General features: G+C 54.4%; 33 non-coding genes across 33 annotated transcripts; all 33 read left to right on the plus strand.

The window, feature by feature from the left end:
- The first annotated feature begins 158 nt into the window (after positions 1 to 158).
- Positions 159 to 240, plus strand: Trnal-uag. The gene has a single exon. It is a non-coding gene; the product is annotated as a tRNA-Leu (tRNA).
- A 445-nt stretch (positions 241 to 685) lies between these two features.
- Trnae-cuc lies at positions 686 to 757 on the plus strand. The gene has a single exon. It is a non-coding gene; the product is annotated as a tRNA-Glu (tRNA).
- Positions 758 to 1,144: 387 nt separating this feature from the next.
- Trnah-gug lies at positions 1,145 to 1,216 on the plus strand. Its single transcript has one exon. It is a non-coding gene; the product is annotated as a tRNA-His (tRNA).
- Positions 1,217 to 1,964: 748 nt separating this feature from the next.
- Positions 1,965 to 2,046, plus strand: Trnal-uag. The gene has a single exon. It is a non-coding gene; the product is annotated as a tRNA-Leu (tRNA).
- A 447-nt stretch (positions 2,047 to 2,493) lies between these two features.
- On the plus strand, positions 2,494 to 2,565 carry Trnae-cuc. Its single transcript has one exon. It is a non-coding gene; the product is annotated as a tRNA-Glu (tRNA).
- Positions 2,566 to 2,952: 387 nt separating this feature from the next.
- Positions 2,953 to 3,024, plus strand: Trnah-gug. Its single transcript has one exon. It is a non-coding gene; the product is annotated as a tRNA-His (tRNA).
- Positions 3,025 to 3,771: 747 nt separating this feature from the next.
- On the plus strand, positions 3,772 to 3,853 carry Trnal-uag. Its single transcript has one exon. It is a non-coding gene; the product is annotated as a tRNA-Leu (tRNA).
- Positions 3,854 to 4,298: 445 nt separating this feature from the next.
- Trnae-cuc lies at positions 4,299 to 4,370 on the plus strand. The gene has a single exon. It is a non-coding gene; the product is annotated as a tRNA-Glu (tRNA).
- A 386-nt stretch (positions 4,371 to 4,756) lies between these two features.
- On the plus strand, positions 4,757 to 4,828 carry Trnah-gug. Its single transcript has one exon. It is a non-coding gene; the product is annotated as a tRNA-His (tRNA).
- Positions 4,829 to 5,575: 747 nt separating this feature from the next.
- Trnal-uag lies at positions 5,576 to 5,657 on the plus strand. Its single transcript has one exon. It is a non-coding gene; the product is annotated as a tRNA-Leu (tRNA).
- Positions 5,658 to 6,102: 445 nt separating this feature from the next.
- Positions 6,103 to 6,174, plus strand: Trnae-cuc. Its single transcript has one exon. It is a non-coding gene; the product is annotated as a tRNA-Glu (tRNA).
- Positions 6,175 to 6,560: 386 nt separating this feature from the next.
- Trnah-gug lies at positions 6,561 to 6,632 on the plus strand. Its single transcript has one exon. It is a non-coding gene; the product is annotated as a tRNA-His (tRNA).
- Positions 6,633 to 7,379: 747 nt separating this feature from the next.
- Positions 7,380 to 7,461, plus strand: Trnal-uag. The gene has a single exon. It is a non-coding gene; the product is annotated as a tRNA-Leu (tRNA).
- Positions 7,462 to 7,906: 445 nt separating this feature from the next.
- On the plus strand, positions 7,907 to 7,978 carry Trnae-cuc. The gene has a single exon. It is a non-coding gene; the product is annotated as a tRNA-Glu (tRNA).
- Positions 7,979 to 8,364: 386 nt separating this feature from the next.
- Positions 8,365 to 8,436, plus strand: Trnah-gug. Its single transcript has one exon. It is a non-coding gene; the product is annotated as a tRNA-His (tRNA).
- Positions 8,437 to 9,183: 747 nt separating this feature from the next.
- Positions 9,184 to 9,265, plus strand: Trnal-uag. The gene has a single exon. It is a non-coding gene; the product is annotated as a tRNA-Leu (tRNA).
- Positions 9,266 to 9,710: 445 nt separating this feature from the next.
- Positions 9,711 to 9,782, plus strand: Trnae-cuc. Its single transcript has one exon. It is a non-coding gene; the product is annotated as a tRNA-Glu (tRNA).
- Positions 9,783 to 10,168: 386 nt separating this feature from the next.
- Trnah-gug lies at positions 10,169 to 10,240 on the plus strand. Its single transcript has one exon. It is a non-coding gene; the product is annotated as a tRNA-His (tRNA).
- A 747-nt stretch (positions 10,241 to 10,987) lies between these two features.
- Positions 10,988 to 11,069, plus strand: Trnal-uag. The gene has a single exon. It is a non-coding gene; the product is annotated as a tRNA-Leu (tRNA).
- Positions 11,070 to 11,514: 445 nt separating this feature from the next.
- Positions 11,515 to 11,586, plus strand: Trnae-cuc. Its single transcript has one exon. It is a non-coding gene; the product is annotated as a tRNA-Glu (tRNA).
- Positions 11,587 to 11,972: 386 nt separating this feature from the next.
- Trnah-gug lies at positions 11,973 to 12,044 on the plus strand. The gene has a single exon. It is a non-coding gene; the product is annotated as a tRNA-His (tRNA).
- Positions 12,045 to 12,791: 747 nt separating this feature from the next.
- Trnal-uag lies at positions 12,792 to 12,873 on the plus strand. The gene has a single exon. It is a non-coding gene; the product is annotated as a tRNA-Leu (tRNA).
- Positions 12,874 to 13,318: 445 nt separating this feature from the next.
- Positions 13,319 to 13,390, plus strand: Trnae-cuc. The gene has a single exon. It is a non-coding gene; the product is annotated as a tRNA-Glu (tRNA).
- A 386-nt stretch (positions 13,391 to 13,776) lies between these two features.
- Positions 13,777 to 13,848, plus strand: Trnah-gug. Its single transcript has one exon. It is a non-coding gene; the product is annotated as a tRNA-His (tRNA).
- Positions 13,849 to 14,595: 747 nt separating this feature from the next.
- Trnal-uag lies at positions 14,596 to 14,677 on the plus strand. The gene has a single exon. It is a non-coding gene; the product is annotated as a tRNA-Leu (tRNA).
- A 445-nt stretch (positions 14,678 to 15,122) lies between these two features.
- On the plus strand, positions 15,123 to 15,194 carry Trnae-cuc. The gene has a single exon. It is a non-coding gene; the product is annotated as a tRNA-Glu (tRNA).
- A 386-nt stretch (positions 15,195 to 15,580) lies between these two features.
- Trnah-gug lies at positions 15,581 to 15,652 on the plus strand. Its single transcript has one exon. It is a non-coding gene; the product is annotated as a tRNA-His (tRNA).
- Positions 15,653 to 16,399: 747 nt separating this feature from the next.
- On the plus strand, positions 16,400 to 16,481 carry Trnal-uag. Its single transcript has one exon. It is a non-coding gene; the product is annotated as a tRNA-Leu (tRNA).
- Positions 16,482 to 16,926: 445 nt separating this feature from the next.
- On the plus strand, positions 16,927 to 16,998 carry Trnae-cuc. Its single transcript has one exon. It is a non-coding gene; the product is annotated as a tRNA-Glu (tRNA).
- A 386-nt stretch (positions 16,999 to 17,384) lies between these two features.
- On the plus strand, positions 17,385 to 17,456 carry Trnah-gug. Its single transcript has one exon. It is a non-coding gene; the product is annotated as a tRNA-His (tRNA).
- Positions 17,457 to 18,203: 747 nt separating this feature from the next.
- On the plus strand, positions 18,204 to 18,285 carry Trnal-uag. The gene has a single exon. It is a non-coding gene; the product is annotated as a tRNA-Leu (tRNA).
- Positions 18,286 to 18,730: 445 nt separating this feature from the next.
- On the plus strand, positions 18,731 to 18,802 carry Trnae-cuc. The gene has a single exon. It is a non-coding gene; the product is annotated as a tRNA-Glu (tRNA).
- A 386-nt stretch (positions 18,803 to 19,188) lies between these two features.
- Trnah-gug lies at positions 19,189 to 19,260 on the plus strand. Its single transcript has one exon. It is a non-coding gene; the product is annotated as a tRNA-His (tRNA).
- Positions 19,261 to 19,388: the final 128 nt, after the last annotated feature.

Below are 19,388 nucleotides of genomic sequence, written 5' to 3' on the forward strand. Positions count from 1 at the left end.
CGTACGGCGGGCACGGCTTTTTCTTGCTGTGGATGGCCTAAAGAGACGCTTCCAGTGGGAGAGCAGTGGAAATACATGGCACGGCGATTGCCAAGATACTTCCATTTCGAAGTGATCTTTGTAGTACAAACGAAACGTTTTGCCGCTGCTGATCCAACGGTAACGTGGCCGAGCGGTCTAAGGCGCTGGTTTTAGGCACCAGTCTCTCCGGAGGCGTGGGTTCGAATCCCACCGTTGCCACTTTTTACGTCTCATTTTTGTGCCGTTGCGGTGTGTCCTCGTGGGGTAGGACGCAGCTCTTGTGACGCGCGTGTTGTGTAGGTAGCGTGGCCGAGCGGTCTAAGGCGCTGGTTTCAGGCACCATTCTCTTCGGAGGCGTGGGTTCCAATCCCACAGCTGCCGAACGTGTAATGTTTCCTGTGTCGAAGGCAGATGCACTCATTGCCCGCAAAGGAAACAGCACAACAAGGCGTGAGCGTCTGCTTGGTGAATTGTCGTAGAACAGTGCGTGGTGCAACGACAGGATTTGTAGGCACCTTTTGCTCTCATCATTGCTGGCGTTCGTCTCCACGAAATGCGTCCGGAGCACGCCGTTCTATAACGCGAGAGAGTGGATTTTTTACAGTTGTCGTCAGTTAACCGTGGGCGGCTGCTGCGTTCGCTGGAAAGAGCACTGCCGTCGTTGTCCGGTGTGGTCTAGTGGCTAGGATACCTGGCTCTCACCCAGGAGGCCCGGGTTCGATTCCCGGTACCGGAATTGCGCGTTTTTGTTGCTCCTCCTATGCGACTTGTCTCGACTTTGCTCGACTGACGCTACGCTGACGCGTGCAGAAAGCTACGTTAAGTATGACTCGCGGCAACACCTGACGGCGAGAGAGATGCGGCGTCTATCCACTTGTTATCGAGCCACATACCGGTACCTGTAGTCAAGAGGCTTGGAGGACTGCAAGACATTGCCACGGAGGTGAATGCAGCTAACCACTGTAGTTAGAGTCCTGACAGCGCAGGCACGTTTCATTTGCTCGTATACATGTGATGGAGACCGTGTCTGACACTGCTGTGGCGTACACCTTGGCCTAGGCTTTGCTGGGTATCGCCACTTGCATTGCAGCCAGCTGCCTTCGCGGGCGCCTCCGTGGCCATGGCCGTGATCGTCTAGTGGTTAGGACATTGCGTTGTGGCCGCAATAACCCACGTTCGAATCCTGGTCACGGCAATTTTGAAAGTTTTGCCTTGCTGCCGTTGCAATGGCGAGTACTCGAAATGACAGTACTCTCTTGATTTTTTCACTCGTGTTCCGCAGGCCGCAGTTAGCACTACCACTTCATCCCCAACACGTAATGTCGCCTCCCAGAGCGCAGACGTCCGCTGCTCTCTGTAGTCGAAAAGGGCAGTCGTTTGAAGTGCGATGGATGAGCAGCCAGTCCCAGCAGAACAGGAAGCTGTGGCGTGCACTGTTTCTACAAATGCTAGGAACACTGGCGCACCAAGCAGCGCATGTAGCGTGGCCGAGCGCTTTAAGGCGCTGGTTTAAGGCACCAGTCTCTCTGTAGGCGCGGTTTCGAATCCCGTAGCTGCCGGGGGGTTTTGATGTGATCGCGTTAACCTTGCCGCTTTTCCTTCAAGTGTAACCTCCTTGAGCTCACATATGTTTGATACATGGAGCATTCTAGCTCCGCCTGACAGTTACAGCTACGATACTTTAGTGGTTAAGGAAAGCGCAGGTTCGAAACCTGGTCACGGCACGAAACGTCTCTTGACGCTGTCTCCTTAACTGCGACAGCTACAGACAAGTGGCGTCGCTACCGTACGGCGGGCACGGCTTTTTCTTGCTGTGGATGGCCTAAAGAGACGCTTCCAGTGGGAGAGCAGTGGAAATACATGGCACGGCGATTGCCAAGATACTTCCATTTCGAAGTGATCTTTGTAGTACAAACGAAACGTTTTGCCGCTGCTGATCCAACGGTAACGTGGCCGAGCGGTCTAAGGCGCTGGTTTTAGGCACCAGTCTCTCCGGAGGCGTGGGTTCGAATCCCACCGTTGCCACTTTTTACGTCTCATTTTTGTGCCGTTGCGGTGTGTCCTCGTGGGGTAGGACGCAGCTCTTGTGACGCGCGTGTTGTGTAGGTAGCGTGGGCCGAGCGGTCTAAGGCGCTGGTTTCAGGCACCATTCTCTTCGGAGGCGTGGGTTCCAATCCCACAGCTGCCGAACGTGTAATGTTTCCTGTGTCGAAGGCAGATGCACTCATTGCCCGCAAAGGAAACAGCACAACAAGGCGTGAGCGTCTGCTTGGTGAATTGTCGTAGAACAGTGCGTGGTGCAACGACAGGATTTGTAGGCACCTTTTGCTCTCATCATTGCTGGCGTTCGTCTCCACGAAATGCGTCCGGAGCACGCCGTTCTATAACGCGGAGAGAGTGGATTTTTTACAGTTGTCGTCAGTTAACCGTGGGCGGCTGCTGCGTTCGCTGGAAAGAGCACTGCCGTCGTTGTCCGGTGTGGTCTAGTGGCTAGGATACCTGGCTCTCACCCAGGAGGCCCGGGTTCGATTCCCGGTACCGGAATTGCGCGTTTTTGTTGCTCCTCCTATGCGACTTGTCTCGACTTTGCTCGACTGACGCTACGCTGACGCGTGCAGAAAGCTACGTTAAGTATGACTCGCGGCAACACCTGACGGCGAGAGAGATGCGGCGTCTATCCACTTGTTATCGAGCCACATACCGGTACCTGTAGTCAAGAGGCTTGGAGGACTGCAAGACATTGCCACGGAGGTGAATGCAGCTAACCACTGTAGTTAGAGTCCTGACAGCGCAGGCACGTTCATTTGCTCGTATACATGTGATGGAGACCGTGTCTGACACTGCTGTGGCGTACACCTTGGCCTAGGCTTTGCTGGGTATCGCCACTTGCATTGCAGCCAGCTGCCTTCGCGGGGCGCCTCCGTGGCCATGGCCGTGATCGTCTAGTGGTTAGGACATTGCGTTGTGGCCGCAATAACCCAGGTTCGAATCCTGGTCACGGCAATTTTGAAAGTTTTGCCTTGCTGCCGTTGCAATGGCGAGTACTCGAAATGACAGTACTCTCTTGATTTTTTCACTCGTGTTCCGCAGGCCGCAGTTAGCACTACCACTTCATCCCCAACACGTAATGTCGCCTCCCAGAGCGCAGACGTCCGCTGCTCTCTGTAGTCGAAAAGGGCAGTCGTTTGAAGTGCGATGGATGAGCAGCCAGTCCCAGCAGAACAGGAAGCTGTGGCGTGCACTGTTTCTACAAATGCTAGGAACACTGGCGCACCAAGCAGCGCATGTAGCGTGGCCGAGCGCTTTAAGGCGCTGGTTTAAGGCACCAGTCTCTCTGTAGGCGCGGTTTCGAATCCCGTAGCTGCCGGGGGTTTTGATGTGATCGCGTTAACCTGCCGCTTTTCCTTCAAGTGTAACCTCCTTGAGCTCACATATGTTTGATACATGGAGCATTCTAGCTCCGCCTGACAGTTACAGCTACGATACTTTAGTGGTTAAGGAAAGCGCAGGTTCGAAACCTGGTCACGGCACGAAAACGTCTCTTGACGCTGTCTCCTTAACTGCGACAGCTACAGACAAGTGGCGTCGCTACCGTACGGCGGGCACGGCTTTTTCTTGCTGTGGATGGCCTAAAGAGACGCTTCCAGTGGGAGAGCAGTGGAAATACATGGCACGGCGATTGCCAAGATACTTCCATTTCGAAGTGATCTTTGTAGTACAAACGAAACGTTTTGCCGCTGCTGATCCAACGGTAACGTGGCCGAGCGGTCTAAGGCGCTGGTTTTAGGCACCAGTCTCTCCGGAGGCGTGGGTTCGAATCCCACCGTTGCCACTTTTTACGTCTCATTTTTGTGCCGTTGCGGTGTGTCCTCGTGGGGTAGGACGCAGCTCTTGTGACGCGCGTGTTGTGTAGGTAGCGTGGCCGAGCGGTCTAAGGCGCTGGTTTCAGGCACCATTCTCTTCGGAGGCGTGGGTTCCAATCCCACAGCTGCCGAACGTGTAATGTTTCCTGTGTCGAAGGCAGATGCACTCATTGCCCGCAAAGGAAACAGCACAACAAGGCGTGAGCGTCTGCTTGGTGAATTGTCGTAGAACAGTGCGTGGTGCAACGACAGGATTTGTAGGCACCTTTTGCTCTCATCATTGCTGGCGTTCGTCTCCACGAAATGCGTCCGGAGCACGCCGTTCTATAACGCGAGAGAGTGGATTTTTTACAGTTGTCGTCAGTTAACCGTGGGCGGCTGCTGCGTTCGCTGGAAAGAGCACTGCCGTCGTTGTCCGGTGTGGTCTAGTGGCTAGGATACCTGGCTCTCACCCAGGAGGCCCGGGTTCGATTCCCGGTACCGGAATTGCGCGTTTTTGTTGCTCCTCCTATGCGACTTGTCTCGACTTTGCTCGACTGACGCTACGCTGACGCGTGCAGAAAGCTACGTTAAGTATGACTCGCGGCAACACCTGACGGCGAGAGAGATGCGGCGTCTATCCACTTGTTATCGAGCCACATACCGGTACCTGTAGTCAAGAGGCTTGGAGGACTGCAAGACATTGCCACGGAGGTGAATGCAGCTAACCACTGTAGTTAGAGTCCTGACAGCGCAGGCACGTTCATTTGCTCGTATACATGTGATGGAGACCGTGTCTGACACTGCTGTGGCGTACACCTTGGCCTAGGCTTTGCTGGGTATCGCCACTTGCATTGCAGCCAGCTGCCTTCGCGGGCGCCTCCGTGGCCATGGCCGTGATCGTCTAGTGGTTAGGACATTGCGTTGTGGCCGCAATAACCCACGTTCGAATCCTGGTCACGGCAATTTTGAAAGTTTTGCCTTGCTGCCGTTGCAATGGCGAGTACTCGAAATGACAGTACTCTCTTGATTTTTTCACTCGTGTTCCGCAGGCCGCAGTTAGCACTACCACTTCATCCCCAACACGTAATGTCGCCTCCCAGAGCGCAGACGTCCGCTGCTCTCTGTAGTCGAAAAGGGCAGTCGTTTGAAGTGCGATGGATGAGCAGCCAGTCCCAGCAGAACAGGAAGCTGTGGCGTGCACTGTTTCTACAAATGCTAGGAACACTGGCGCACCAAGCAGCGCATGTAGCGTGGCCGAGCGCTTTAAGGCGCTGGTTTAAGGCACCAGTCTCTCTGTAGGCGCGGTTTCGAATCCCGTAGCTGCCGGGGGTTTTGATGTGATCGCGTTAACCTGCCGCTTTTCCTTCAAGTGTAACCTCCTTGAGCTCACATATGTTTGATACATGGAGCATTCTAGCTCCGCCTGACAGTTACAGCTACGATACTTTAGTGGTTAAGGAAAGCGCAGGTTCGAAACCTGGTCACGGCACGAAAACGTCTCTTGACGCTGTCTCCTTAACTGCGACAGCTACAGACAAGTGGCGTCGCTACCGTACGGCGGGCACGGCTTTTTCTTGCTGTGGATGGCCTAAAGAGACGCTTCCAGTGGGAGAGCAGTGGAAATACATGGCACGGCGATTGCCAAGATACTTCCATTTCGAAGTGATCTTTGTAGTACAAACGAAACGTTTTGCCGCTGCTGATCCAACGGTAACGTGGCCGAGCGGTCTAAGGCGCTGGTTTTAGGCACCAGTCTCTCCGGAGGCGTGGGTTCGAATCCCACCGTTGCCACTTTTTACGTCTCATTTTTGTGCCGTTGCGGTGTGTCCTCGTGGGGTAGGACGCAGCTCTTGTGACGCGCGTGTTGTGTAGGTAGCGTGGCCGAGCGGTCTAAGGCGCTGGTTTCAGGCACCATTCTCTTCGGAGGCGTGGGTTCCAATCCCACAGCTGCCGAACGTGTAATGTTTCCTGTGTCGAAGGCAGATGCACTCATTGCCCGCAAAGGAAACAGCACAACAAGGCGTGAGCGTCTGCTTGGTGAATTGTCGTAGAACAGTGCGTGGTGCAACGACAGGATTTGTAGGCACCTTTTGCTCTCATCATTGCTGGCGTTCGTCTCCACGAAATGCGTCCGGAGCACGCCGTTCTATAACGCGAGAGAGTGGATTTTTTACAGTTGTCGTCAGTTAACCGTGGGCGGCTGCTGCGTTCGCTGGAAAGAGCACTGCCGTCGTTGTCCGGTGTGGTCTAGTGGCTAGGATACCTGGCTCTCACCCAGGAGGCCCGGGTTCGATTCCCGGTACCGGAATTGCGCGTTTTTGTTGCTCCTCCTATGCGACTTGTCTCGACTTTGCTCGACTGACGCTACGCTGACGCGTGCAGAAAGCTACGTTAAGTATGACTCGCGGCAACACCTGACGGCGAGAGAGATGCGGCGTCTATCCACTTGTTATCGAGCCACATACCGGTACCTGTAGTCAAGAGGCTTGGAGGACTGCAAGACATTGCCACGGAGGTGAATGCAGCTAACCACTGTAGTTAGAGTCCTGACAGCGCAGGCACGTTCATTTGCTCGTATACATGTGATGGAGACCGTGTCTGACACTGCTGTGGCGTACACCTTGGCCTAGGCTTTGCTGGGTATCGCCACTTGCATTGCAGCCAGCTGCCTTCGCGGGCGCCTCCGTGGCCATGGCCGTGATCGTCTAGTGGTTAGGACATTGCGTTGTGGCCGCAATAACCCACGTTCGAATCCTGGTCACGGCAATTTTGAAAGTTTTGCCTTGCTGCCGTTGCAATGGCGAGTACTCGAAATGACAGTACTCTCTTGATTTTTTCACTCGTGTTCCGCAGGCCGCAGTTAGCACTACCACTTCATCCCCAACACGTAATGTCGCCTCCCAGAGCGCAGACGTCCGCTGCTCTCTGTAGTCGAAAAGGGCAGTCGTTTGAAGTGCGATGGATGAGCAGCCAGTCCCAGCAGAACAGGAAGCTGTGGCGTGCACTGTTTCTACAAATGCTAGGAACACTGGCGCACCAAGCAGCGCATGTAGCGTGGCCGAGCGCTTTAAGGCGCTGGTTTAAGGCACCAGTCTCTCTGTAGGCGCGGTTTCGAATCCCGTAGCTGCCGGGGGTTTTGATGTGATCGCGTTAACCTGCCGCTTTTCCTTCAAGTGTAACCTCCTTGAGCTCACATATGTTTGATACATGGAGCATTCTAGCTCCGCCTGACAGTTACAGCTACGATACTTTAGTGGTTAAGGAAAGCGCAGGTTCGAAACCTGGTCACGGCACGAAAACGTCTCTTGACGCTGTCTCCTTAACTGCGACAGCTACAGACAAGTGGCGTCGCTACCGTACGGCGGGCACGGCTTTTTCTTGCTGTGGATGGCCTAAAGAGACGCTTCCAGTGGGAGAGCAGTGGAAATACATGGCACGGCGATTGCCAAGATACTTCCATTTCGAAGTGATCTTTGTAGTACAAACGAAACGTTTTGCCGCTGCTGATCCAACGGTAACGTGGCCGAGCGGTCTAAGGCGCTGGTTTTAGGCACCAGTCTCTCCGGAGGCGTGGGTTCGAATCCCACCGTTGCCACTTTTTACGTCTCATTTTTGTGCCGTTGCGGTGTGTCCTCGTGGGGTAGGACGCAGCTCTTGTGACGCGCGTGTTGTGTAGGTAGCGTGGCCGAGCGGTCTAAGGCGCTGGTTTCAGGCACCATTCTCTTCGGAGGCGTGGGTTCCAATCCCACAGCTGCCGAACGTGTAATGTTTCCTGTGTCGAAGGCAGATGCACTCATTGCCCGCAAAGGAAACAGCACAACAAGGCGTGAGCGTCTGCTTGGTGAATTGTCGTAGAACAGTGCGTGGTGCAACGACAGGATTTGTAGGCACCTTTTGCTCTCATCATTGCTGGCGTTCGTCTCCACGAAATGCGTCCGGAGCACGCCGTTCTATAACGCGAGAGAGTGGATTTTTTACAGTTGTCGTCAGTTAACCGTGGGCGGCTGCTGCGTTCGCTGGAAAGAGCACTGCCGTCGTTGTCCGGTGTGGTCTAGTGGCTAGGATACCTGGCTCTCACCCAGGAGGCCCGGGTTCGATTCCCGGTACCGGAATTGCGCGTTTTTGTTGCTCCTCCTATGCGACTTGTCTCGACTTTGCTCGACTGACGCTACGCTGACGCGTGCAGAAAGCTACGTTAAGTATGACTCGCGGCAACACCTGACGGCGAGAGAGATGCGGCGTCTATCCACTTGTTATCGAGCCACATACCGGTACCTGTAGTCAAGAGGCTTGGAGGACTGCAAGACATTGCCACGGAGGTGAATGCAGCTAACCACTGTAGTTAGAGTCCTGACAGCGCAGGCACGTTCATTTGCTCGTATACATGTGATGGAGACCGTGTCTGACACTGCTGTGGCGTACACCTTGGCCTAGGCTTTGCTGGGTATCGCCACTTGCATTGCAGCCAGCTGCCTTCGCGGGCGCCTCCGTGGCCATGGCCGTGATCGTCTAGTGGTTAGGACATTGCGTTGTGGCCGCAATAACCCACGTTCGAATCCTGGTCACGGCAATTTTGAAAGTTTTGCCTTGCTGCCGTTGCAATGGCGAGTACTCGAAATGACAGTACTCTCTTGATTTTTTCACTCGTGTTCCGCAGGCCGCAGTTAGCACTACCACTTCATCCCCAACACGTAATGTCGCCTCCCAGAGCGCAGACGTCCGCTGCTCTCTGTAGTCGAAAAGGGCAGTCGTTTGAAGTGCGATGGATGAGCAGCCAGTCCCAGCAGAACAGGAAGCTGTGGCGTGCACTGTTTCTACAAATGCTAGGAACACTGGCGCACCAAGCAGCGCATGTAGCGTGGCCGAGCGCTTTAAGGCGCTGGTTTAAGGCACCAGTCTCTCTGTAGGCGCGGTTTCGAATCCCGTAGCTGCCGGGGGTTTTGATGTGATCGCGTTAACCTGCCGCTTTTCCTTCAAGTGTAACCTCCTTGAGCTCACATATGTTTGATACATGGAGCATTCTAGCTCCGCCTGACAGTTACAGCTACGATACTTTAGTGGTTAAGGAAAGCGCAGGTTCGAAACCTGGTCACGGCACGAAAACGTCTCTTGACGCTGTCTCCTTAACTGCGACAGCTACAGACAAGTGGCGTCGCTACCGTACGGCGGGCACGGCTTTTTCTTGCTGTGGATGGCCTAAAGAGACGCTTCCAGTGGGAGAGCAGTGGAAATACATGGCACGGCGATTGCCAAGATACTTCCATTTCGAAGTGATCTTTGTAGTACAAACGAAACGTTTTGCCGCTGCTGATCCAACGGTAACGTGGCCGAGCGGTCTAAGGCGCTGGTTTTAGGCACCAGTCTCTCCGGAGGCGTGGGTTCGAATCCCACCGTTGCCACTTTTTACGTCTCATTTTTGTGCCGTTGCGGTGTGTCCTCGTGGGGTAGGACGCAGCTCTTGTGACGCGCGTGTTGTGTAGGTAGCGTGGCCGAGCGGTCTAAGGCGCTGGTTTCAGGCACCATTCTCTTCGGAGGCGTGGGTTCCAATCCCACAGCTGCCGAACGTGTAATGTTTCCTGTGTCGAAGGCAGATGCACTCATTGCCCGCAAAGGAAACAGCACAACAAGGCGTGAGCGTCTGCTTGGTGAATTGTCGTAGAACAGTGCGTGGTGCAACGACAGGATTTGTAGGCACCTTTTGCTCTCATCATTGCTGGCGTTCGTCTCCACGAAATGCGTCCGGAGCACGCCGTTCTATAACGCGAGAGAGTGGATTTTTTACAGTTGTCGTCAGTTAACCGTGGGCGGCTGCTGCGTTCGCTGGAAAGAGCACTGCCGTCGTTGTCCGGTGTGGTCTAGTGGCTAGGATACCTGGCTCTCACCCAGGAGGCCCGGGTTCGATTCCCGGTACCGGAATTGCGCGTTTTTGTTGCTCCTCCTATGCGACTTGTCTCGACTTTGCTCGACTGACGCTACGCTGACGCGTGCAGAAAGCTACGTTAAGTATGACTCGCGGCAACACCTGACGGCGAGAGAGATGCGGCGTCTATCCACTTGTTATCGAGCCACATACCGGTACCTGTAGTCAAGAGGCTTGGAGGACTGCAAGACATTGCCACGGAGGTGAATGCAGCTAACCACTGTAGTTAGAGTCCTGACAGCGCAGGCACGTTCATTTGCTCGTATACATGTGATGGAGACCGTGTCTGACACTGCTGTGGCGTACACCTTGGCCTAGGCTTTGCTGGGTATCGCCACTTGCATTGCAGCCAGCTGCCTTCGCGGGCGCCTCCGTGGCCATGGCCGTGATCGTCTAGTGGTTAGGACATTGCGTTGTGGCCGCAATAACCCAGGTTCGAATCCTGGTCACGGCAATTTTGAAAGTTTTGCCTTGCTGCCGTTGCAATGGCGAGTACTCGAAATGACAGTACTCTCTTGATTTTTTCACTCGTGTTCCGCAGGCCGCAGTTAGCACTACCACTTCATCCCCAACACGTAATGTCGCCTCCCAGAGCGCAGACGTCCGCTGCTCTCTGTAGTCGAAAAGGGCAGTCGTTTGAAGTGCGATGGATGAGCAGCCAGTCCCAGCAGAACAGGAAGCTGTGGCGTGCACTGTTTCTACAAATGCTAGGAACACTGGCGCACCAAGCAGCGCATGTAGCGTGGCCGAGCGCTTTAAGGCGCTGGTTTAAGGCACCAGTCTCTCTGTAGGCGCGGTTTCGAATCCCGTAGCTGCCGGGGGTTTTGATGTGATCGCGTTAACCTGCCGCTTTTCCTTCAAGTGTAACCTCCTTGAGCTCACATATGTTTGATACATGGAGCATTCTAGCTCCGCCTGACAGTTACAGCTACGATACTTTAGTGGTTAAGGAAAGCGCAGGTTCGAAACCTGGTCACGGCACGAAAACGTCTCTTGACGCTGTCTCCTTAACTGCGACAGCTACAGACAAGTGGCGTCGCTACCGTACGGCGGGCACGGCTTTTTCTTGCTGTGGATGGCCTAAAGAGACGCTTCCAGTGGGAGAGCAGTGGAAATACATGGCACGGCGATTGCCAAGATACTTCCATTTCGAAGTGATCTTTGTAGTACAAACGAAACGTTTTGCCGCTGCTGATCCAACGGTAACGTGGCCGAGCGGTCTAAGGCGCTGGTTTTAGGCACCAGTCTCTCCGGAGGCGTGGGTTCGAATCCCACCGTTGCCACTTTTTACGTCTCATTTTTGTGCCGTTGCGGTGTGTCCTCGTGGGGTAGGACGCAGCTCTTGTGACGCGCGTGTTGTGTAGGTAGCGTGGCCGAGCGGTCTAAGGCGCTGGTTTCAGGCACCATTCTCTTCGGAGGCGTGGGTTCCAATCCCACAGCTGCCGAACGTGTAATGTTTCCTGTGTCGAAGGCAGATGCACTCATTGCCCGCAAAGGAAACAGCACAACAAGGCGTGAGCGTCTGCTTGGTGAATTGTCGTAGAACAGTGCGTGGTGCAACGACAGGATTTGTAGGCACCTTTTGCTCTCATCATTGCTGGCGTTCGTCTCCACGAAATGCGTCCGGAGCACGCCGTTCTATAACGCGAGAGAGTGGATTTTTTACAGTTGTCGTCAGTTAACCGTGGGCGGCTGCTGCGTTCGCTGGAAAGAGCACTGCCGTCGTTGTCCGGTGTGGTCTAGTGGCTAGGATACCTGGCTCTCACCCAGGAGGCCCGGGTTCGATTCCCGGTACCGGAATTGCGCGTTTTTGTTGCTCCTCCTATGCGACTTGTCTCGACTTTGCTCGACTGACGCTACGCTGACGCGTGCAGAAAGCTACGTTAAGTATGACTCGCGGCAACACCTGACGGCGAGAGAGATGCGGCGTCTATCCACTTGTTATCGAGCCACATACCGGTACCTGTAGTCAAGAGGCTTGGAGGACTGCAAGACATTGCCACGGAGGTGAATGCAGCTAACCACTGTAGTTAGAGTCCTGACAGCGCAGGCACGTTCATTTGCTCGTATACATGTGATGGAGACCGTGTCTGACACTGCTGTGGCGTACACCTTGGCCTAGGCTTTGCTGGGTATCGCCACTTGCATTGCAGCCAGCTGCCTTCGCGGGCGCCTCCGTGGCCATGGCCGTGATCGTCTAGTGGTTAGGACATTGCGTTGTGGCCGCAATAACCCACGTTCGAATCCTGGTCACGGCAATTTTGAAAGTTTTGCCTTGCTGCCGTTGCAATGGCGAGTACTCGAAATGACAGTACTCTCTTGATTTTTTCACTCGTGTTCCGCAGGCCGCAGTTAGCACTACCACTTCATCCCCAACACGTAATGTCGCCTCCCAGAGCGCAGACGTCCGCTGCTCTCTGTAGTCGAAAAGGGCAGTCGTTTGAAGTGCGATGGATGAGCAGCCAGTCCCAGCAGAACAGGAAGCTGTGGCGTGCACTGTTTCTACAAATGCTAGGAACACTGGCGCACCAAGCAGCGCATGTAGCGTGGCCGAGCGCTTTAAGGCGCTGGTTTAAGGCACCAGTCTCTCTGTAGGCGCGGTTTCGAATCCCGTAGCTGCCGGGGGTTTTGATGTGATCGCGTTAACCTGCCGCTTTTCCTTCAAGTGTAACCTCCTTGAGCTCACATATGTTTGATACATGGAGCATTCTAGCTCCGCCTGACAGTTACAGCTACGATACTTTAGTGGTTAAGGAAAGCGCAGGTTCGAAACCTGGTCACGGCACGAAAACGTCTCTTGACGCTGTCTCCTTAACTGCGACAGCTACAGACAAGTGGCGTCGCTACCGTACGGCGGGCACGGCTTTTTCTTGCTGTGGATGGCCTAAAGAGACGCTTCCAGTGGGAGAGCAGTGGAAATACATGGCACGGCGATTGCCAAGATACTTCCATTTCGAAGTGATCTTTGTAGTACAAACGAAACGTTTTGCCGCTGCTGATCCAACGGTAACGTGGCCGAGCGGTCTAAGGCGCTGGTTTTAGGCACCAGTCTCTCCGGAGGCGTGGGTTCGAATCCCACCGTTGCCACTTTTTACGTCTCATTTTTGTGCCGTTGCGGTGTGTCCTCGTGGGGTAGGACGCAGCTCTTGTGACGCGCGTGTTGTGTAGGTAGCGTGGCCGAGCGGTCTAAGGCGCTGGTTTCAGGCACCATTCTCTTCGGAGGCGTGGGTTCCAATCCCACAGCTGCCGAACGTGTAATGTTTCCTGTGTCGAAGGCAGATGCACTCATTGCCCGCAAAGGAAACAGCACAACAAGGCGTGAGCGTCTGCTTGGTGAATTGTCGTAGAACAGTGCGTGGTGCAACGACAGGATTTGTAGGCACCTTTTGCTCTCATCATTGCTGGCGTTCGTCTCCACGAAATGCGTCCGGAGCACGCCGTTCTATAACGCGAGAGAGTGGATTTTTTACAGTTGTCGTCAGTTAACCGTGGGCGGCTGCTGCGTTCGCTGGAAAGAGCACTGCCGTCGTTGTCCGGTGTGGTCTAGTGGCTAGGATACCTGGCTCTCACCCAGGAGGCCCGGGTTCGATTCCCGGTACCGGAATTGCGCGTTTTTGTTGCTCCTCCTATGCGACTTGTCTCGACTTTGCTCGACTGACGCTACGCTGACGCGTGCAGAAAGCTACGTTAAGTATGACTCGCGGCAACACCTGACGGCGAGAGAGATGCGGCGTCTATCCACTTGTTATCGAGCCACATACCGGTACCTGTAGTCAAGAGGCTTGGAGGACTGCAAGACATTGCCACGGAGGTGAATGCAGCTAACCACTGTAGTTAGAGTCCTGACAGCGCAGGCACGTTCATTTGCTCGTATACATGTGATGGAGACCGTGTCTGACACTGCTGTGGCGTACACCTTGGCCTAGGCTTTGCTGGGTATCGCCACTTGCATTGCAGCCAGCTGCCTTCGCGGGCGCCTCCGTGGCCATGGCCGTGATCGTCTAGTGGTTAGGACATTGCGTTGTGGCCGCAATAACCCACGTTCGAATCCTGGTCACGGCAATTTTGAAAGTTTTGCCTTGCTGCCGTTGCAATGGCGAGTACTCGAAATGACAGTACTCTCTTGATTTTTTCACTCGTGTTCCGCAGGCCGCAGTTAGCACTACCACTTCATCCCCAACACGTAATGTCGCCTCCCAGAGCGCAGACGTCCGCTGCTCTCTGTAGTCGAAAAGGGCAGTCGTTTGAAGTGCGATGGATGAGCAGCCAGTCCCAGCAGAACAGGAAGCTGTGGCGTGCACTGTTTCTACAAATGCTAGGAACACTGGCGCACCAAGCAGCGCATGTAGCGTGGCCGAGCGCTTTAAGGCGCTGGTTTAAGGCACCAGTCTCTCTGTAGGCGCGGTTTCGAATCCCGTAGCTGCCGGGGGTTTTGATGTGATCGCGTTAACCTGCCGCTTTTCCTTCAAGTGTAACCTCCTTGAGCTCACATATGTTTGATACATGGAGCATTCTAGCTCCGCCTGACAGTTACAGCTACGATACTTTAGTGGTTAAGGAAAGCGCAGGTTCGAAACCTGGTCACGGCACGAAAACGTCTCTTGACGCTGTCTCCTTAACTGCGACAGCTACAGACAAGTGGCGTCGCTACCGTACGGCGGGCACGGCTTTTTCTTGCTGTGGATGGCCTAAAGAGACGCTTCCAGTGGGAGAGCAGTGGAAATACATGGCACGGCGATTGCCAAGATACTTCCATTTCGAAGTGATCTTTGTAGTACAAACGAAACGTTTTGCCGCTGCTGATCCAACGGTAACGTGGCCGAGCGGTCTAAGGCGCTGGTTTTAGGCACCAGTCTCTCCGGAGGCGTGGGTTCGAATCCCACCGTTGCCACTTTTTACGTCTCATTTTTGTGCCGTTGCGGTGTGTCCTCGTGGGGTAGGACGCAGCTCTTGTGACGCGCGTGTTGTGTAGGTAGCGTGGCCGAGCGGTCTAAGGCGCTGGTTTCAGGCACCATTCTCTTCGGAGGCGTGGGTTCCAATCCCACAGCTGCCGAACGTGTAATGTTTCCTGTGTCGAAGGCAGATGCACTCATTGCCCGCAAAGGAAACAGCACAACAAGGCGTGAGCGTCTGCTTGGTGAATTGTCGTAGAACAGTGCGTGGTGCAACGACAGGATTTGTAGGCACCTTTTGCTCTCATCATTGCTGGCGTTCGTCTCCACGAAATGCGTCCGGAGCACGCCGTTCTATAACGCGAGAGAGTGGATTTTTTACAGTTGTCGTCAGTTAACCGTGGGCGGCTGCTGCGTTCGCTGGAAAGAGCACTGCCGTCGTTGTCCGGTGTGGTCTAGTGGCTAGGATACCTGGCTCTCACCCAGGAGGCCCGGGTTCGATTCCCGGTACCGGAATTGCGCGTTTTTGTTGCTCCTCCTATGCGACTTGTCTCGACTTTGCTCGACTGACGCTACGCTGACGCGTGCAGAAAGCTACGTTAAGTATGACTCGCGGCAACACCTGACGGCGAGAGAGATGCGGCGTCTATCCACTTGTTATCGAGCCACATACCGGTACCTGTAGTCAAGAGGCTTGGAGGACTGCAAGACATTGCCACGGAGGTGAATGCAGCTAACCACTGTAGTTAGAGTCCTGACAGCGCAGGCACGTTCATTTGCTCGTATACATGTGATGGAGACCGTGTCTGACACTGCTGTGGCGTACACCTTGGCCTAGGCTTTGCTGGGTATCGCCACTTGCATTGCAGCCAGCTGCCTTCGCGGGCGCCTCCGTGGCCATGGCCGTGATCGTCTAGTGGTTAGGACATTGCGTTGTGGCCGCAATAACCCACGTTCGAATCCTGGTCACGGCAATTTTGAAAGTTTTGCCTTGCTGCCGTTGCAATGGCGAGTACTCGAAATGACAGTACTCTCTTGATTTTTTCACTCGTGTTCCGCAGGCCGCAGTTAGCACTACCACTTCATCCCCAACACGTAATGTCGCCTCCCAGAGCGCAGACGTCCGCTGCTCTCTGTAGTCGAAAAGGGCAGTCGTTTGAAGTGCGATGGATGAGCAGCCAGTCCCAGCAGAACAGGAAGCTGTGGCGTGCACTGTTTCTACAAATGCTAGGAACACTGGCGCACCAAGCAGCGCATGTAGCGTGGCCGAGCGCTTTAAGGCGCTGGTTTAAGGCACCAGTCTCTCTGTAGGCGCGGTTTCGAATCCCGTAGCTGCCGGGGGTTTTGATGTGATCGCGTTAACCTGCCGCTTTTCCTTCAAGTGTAACCTCCTTGAGCTCACATATGTTTGATACATGGAGCATTCTAGCTCCGCCTGACAGTTACAGCTACGATACTTTAGTGGTTAAGGAAAGCGCAGGTTCGAAACCTGGTCACGGCACGAAAACGTCTCTTGACGCTGTCTCCTTAACTGCGACAGCTACAGACAAGTGGCGTCGCTACCGTACGGCGGGCACGGCTTTTTCTTGCTGTGGATGGCCTAAAGAGACGCTTCCAGTGGGAGAGCAGTGGAAATACATGGCACGGCGATTGCCAAGATACTTCCATTTCGAAGTGATCTTTGTAGTACAAACGAAACGTTTTGCCGCTGCTGATCCAACGGTAACGTGGCCGAGCGGTCTAAGGCGCTGGTTTTAGGCACCAGTCTCTCCGGAGGCGTGGGTTCGAATCCCACCGTTGCCACTTTTTACGTCTCATTTTTGTGCCGTTGCGGTGTGTCCTCGTGGGGTAGGACGCAGCTCTTGTGACGCGCGTGTTGTGTAGGTAGCGTGGCCGAGCGGTCTAAGGCGCTGGTTTCAGGCACCATTCTCTTCGGAGGCGTGGGTTCCAATCCCACAGCTGCCGAACGTGTAATGTTTCCTGTGTCGAAGGCAGATGCACTCATTGCCCGCAAAGGAAACAGCACAACAAGGCGTGAGCGTCTGCTTGGTGAATTGTCGTAGAACAGTGCGTGGTGCAACGACAGGATTTGTAGGCACCTTTTGCTCTCATCATTGCTGGCGTTCGTCTCCACGAAATGCGTCCGGAGCACGCCGTTCTATAACGCGAGAGAGTGGATTTTTTACAGTTGTCGTCAGTTAACCGTGGGCGGCTGCTGCGTTCGCTGGAAAGAGCACTGCCGTCGTTGTCCGGTGTGGTCTAGTGGCTAGGATACCTGGCTCTCACCCAGGAGGCCCGGGTTCGATTCCCGGTACCGGAATTGCGCGTTTTTGTTGCTCCTCCTATGCGACTTGTCTCGACTTTGCTCGACTGACGCTACGCTGACGCGTGCAGAAAGCTACGTTAAGTATGACTCGCGGCAACACCTGACGGCGAGAGAGATGCGGCGTCTATCCACTTGTTATCGAGCCACATACCGGTACCTGTAGTCAAGAGGCTTGGAGGACTGCAAGACATTGCCACGGAGGTGAATGCAGCTAACCACTGTAGTTAGAGTCCTGACAGCGCAGGCACGTTCATTTGCTCGTATACATGTGATGGAGACCGTGTCTGACACTGCTGTGGCGTACACCTTGGCCTAGGCTTTGCTGGGTATCGCCACTTGCATTGCAGCCAGCTGCCTTCGCGGGCGCCTCCGTGGCCATGGCCGTGATCGTCTAGTGGTTAGGACATTGCGTTGTGGCCGCAATAACCCACGTTCGAATCCTGGTCACGGCAATTTTGAAAGTTTTGCCTTGCTGCCGTTGCAATGGCGAGTACTCGAAATGACAGTACTCTCTTGATTTTTTCACTCGTGTTCCGCAGGCCGCAGTTAGCACTACCACTTCATCCCCAACACGTAATGTCGCCTCCCAGAGCGCAGACGTCCGCTGCTCTCTGTAGTCGAAAAGGGCAGTCGTTTGAAGTGCGATGGATGAGCAGCCAGTCCCAGCAGAACAGGAAGCTGTGGCGTGCACTGTTTCTACAAATGCTAGGAACACTGGCGCACCAAGCAGCGCATGTAGCGTGGCCGAGCGCTTTAAGGCGCTGGTTTAAGGCACCAGTCTCTCTGTAGGCGCGGTTTCGAATCCCGTAGCTGCCGGGGGTTTTGATGTGATCGCGTTAACCTGCCGCTTTTCCTTCAAGTGTAACCTCCTTGAGCTCACATATGTTTGATACATGGAGCATTCTAGCTCCGCCTGACAGTTACAGCTACGATACTTTAGTGGTTAAGGAAAGCGCAGGTTCGAAACCTGGTCACGGCACGAAAACGTCTCTTGACGCTGTCTCCTTAACTGCGACAGCTACAGACAAGTGGCGTCGCTACCGTACGGCGGGCACGGCTTTTTCTTGCTGTGGATGGCCTAAAGAGACGCTTCCAGTGGGAGAGCAGTGGAAATACATGGCACGGCGATTGCCAAGATACTTCCATTTCGAAGTGATCTTTGTAGTACAAACGAAACGTTTTGCCGCTGCTGATCCAACGGTAACGTGGCCGAGCGGTCTAAGGCGCTGGTTTTAGGCACCAGTCTCTCCGGAGGCGTGGGTTCGAATCCCACCGTTGCCACTTTTTACGTCTCATTTTTGTGCCGTTGCGGTGTGTCCTCGTGGGGTAGGACGCAGCTCTTGTGACGCGCGTGTTGTGTAGGTAGCGTGGCCGAGCGGTCTAAGGCGCTGGTTTCAGGCACCATTCTCTTCGGAGGCGTGGGTTCCAATCCCACAGCTGCCGAACGTGTAATGTTTCCTGTGTCGAAGGCAGATGCACTCATTGCCCGCAAAGGAAACAGCACAACAAGGCGTGAGCGTCTGCTTGGTGAATTGTCGTAGAACAGTGCGTGGTGCAACGACAGGATTTGTAGGCACCTTTTGCTCTCATCATTGCTGGCGTTCGTCTCCACGAAATGCGTCCGGAGCACGCCGTTCTATAACGCGAGAGAGTGGATTTTTTACAGTTGTCGTCAGTTAACCGTGGGCGGCTGCTGCGTTCGCTGGAAAGAGCACTGCCGTCGTTGTCCGGTGTGGTCTAGTGGCTAGGATACCTGGCTCTCACCCAGGAGGCCCGGGTTCGATTCCCGGTACCGGAATTGCGCGTTTTTGTTGCTCCTCCTATGCGACTTGTCTCGACTTTGCTCGACTGACGCTACGCTGACGCGTGCAGAAAGCTACGTTAAGTATGACTCGCGGCAACACCTGACGGCGAGAGAGATGCGGCGTCTATCCACTTGTTATCGAGCCACATACCGGTACCTGTAGTCAAGAGGCTTGGAGGACTGCAAGACATTGCCACGGAGGTGAATGCAGCTAACCACTGTAGTTAGAGTCCTGACAGCGCAGGCACGTTCATTTGCTCGTATACATGTGATGGAGACCGTGTCTGACACTGCTGTGGCGTACACCTTGGCCTAGGCTTTGCTGGGTATCGCCACTTGCATTGCAGCCAGCTGCCTTCGCGGGCGCCTCCGTGGCCATGGCCGTGATCGTCTAGTGGTTAGGACATTGCGTTGTGGCCGCAATAACCCAGGTTCGAATCCTGGTCACGGCAATTTTGAAAGTTTTTCCTTGCTGCCGTTGCAATGGCGAGTACTCGAAATGACAGTACTCTCTTGATTTTTTCACTCGTGTTCCGCAGGCCGCAGTTAGCACTACCACTTCATCCCCAACACGTAATGT

This window comes from Schistocerca piceifrons, unplaced genomic scaffold, assembly GCF_021461385.2.
Source record: "Schistocerca piceifrons isolate TAMUIC-IGC-003096 unplaced genomic scaffold, iqSchPice1.1 HiC_scaffold_420, whole genome shotgun sequence".
NCBI lineage: Eukaryota > Metazoa > Arthropoda > Insecta > Orthoptera > Acrididae > Schistocerca > Schistocerca piceifrons.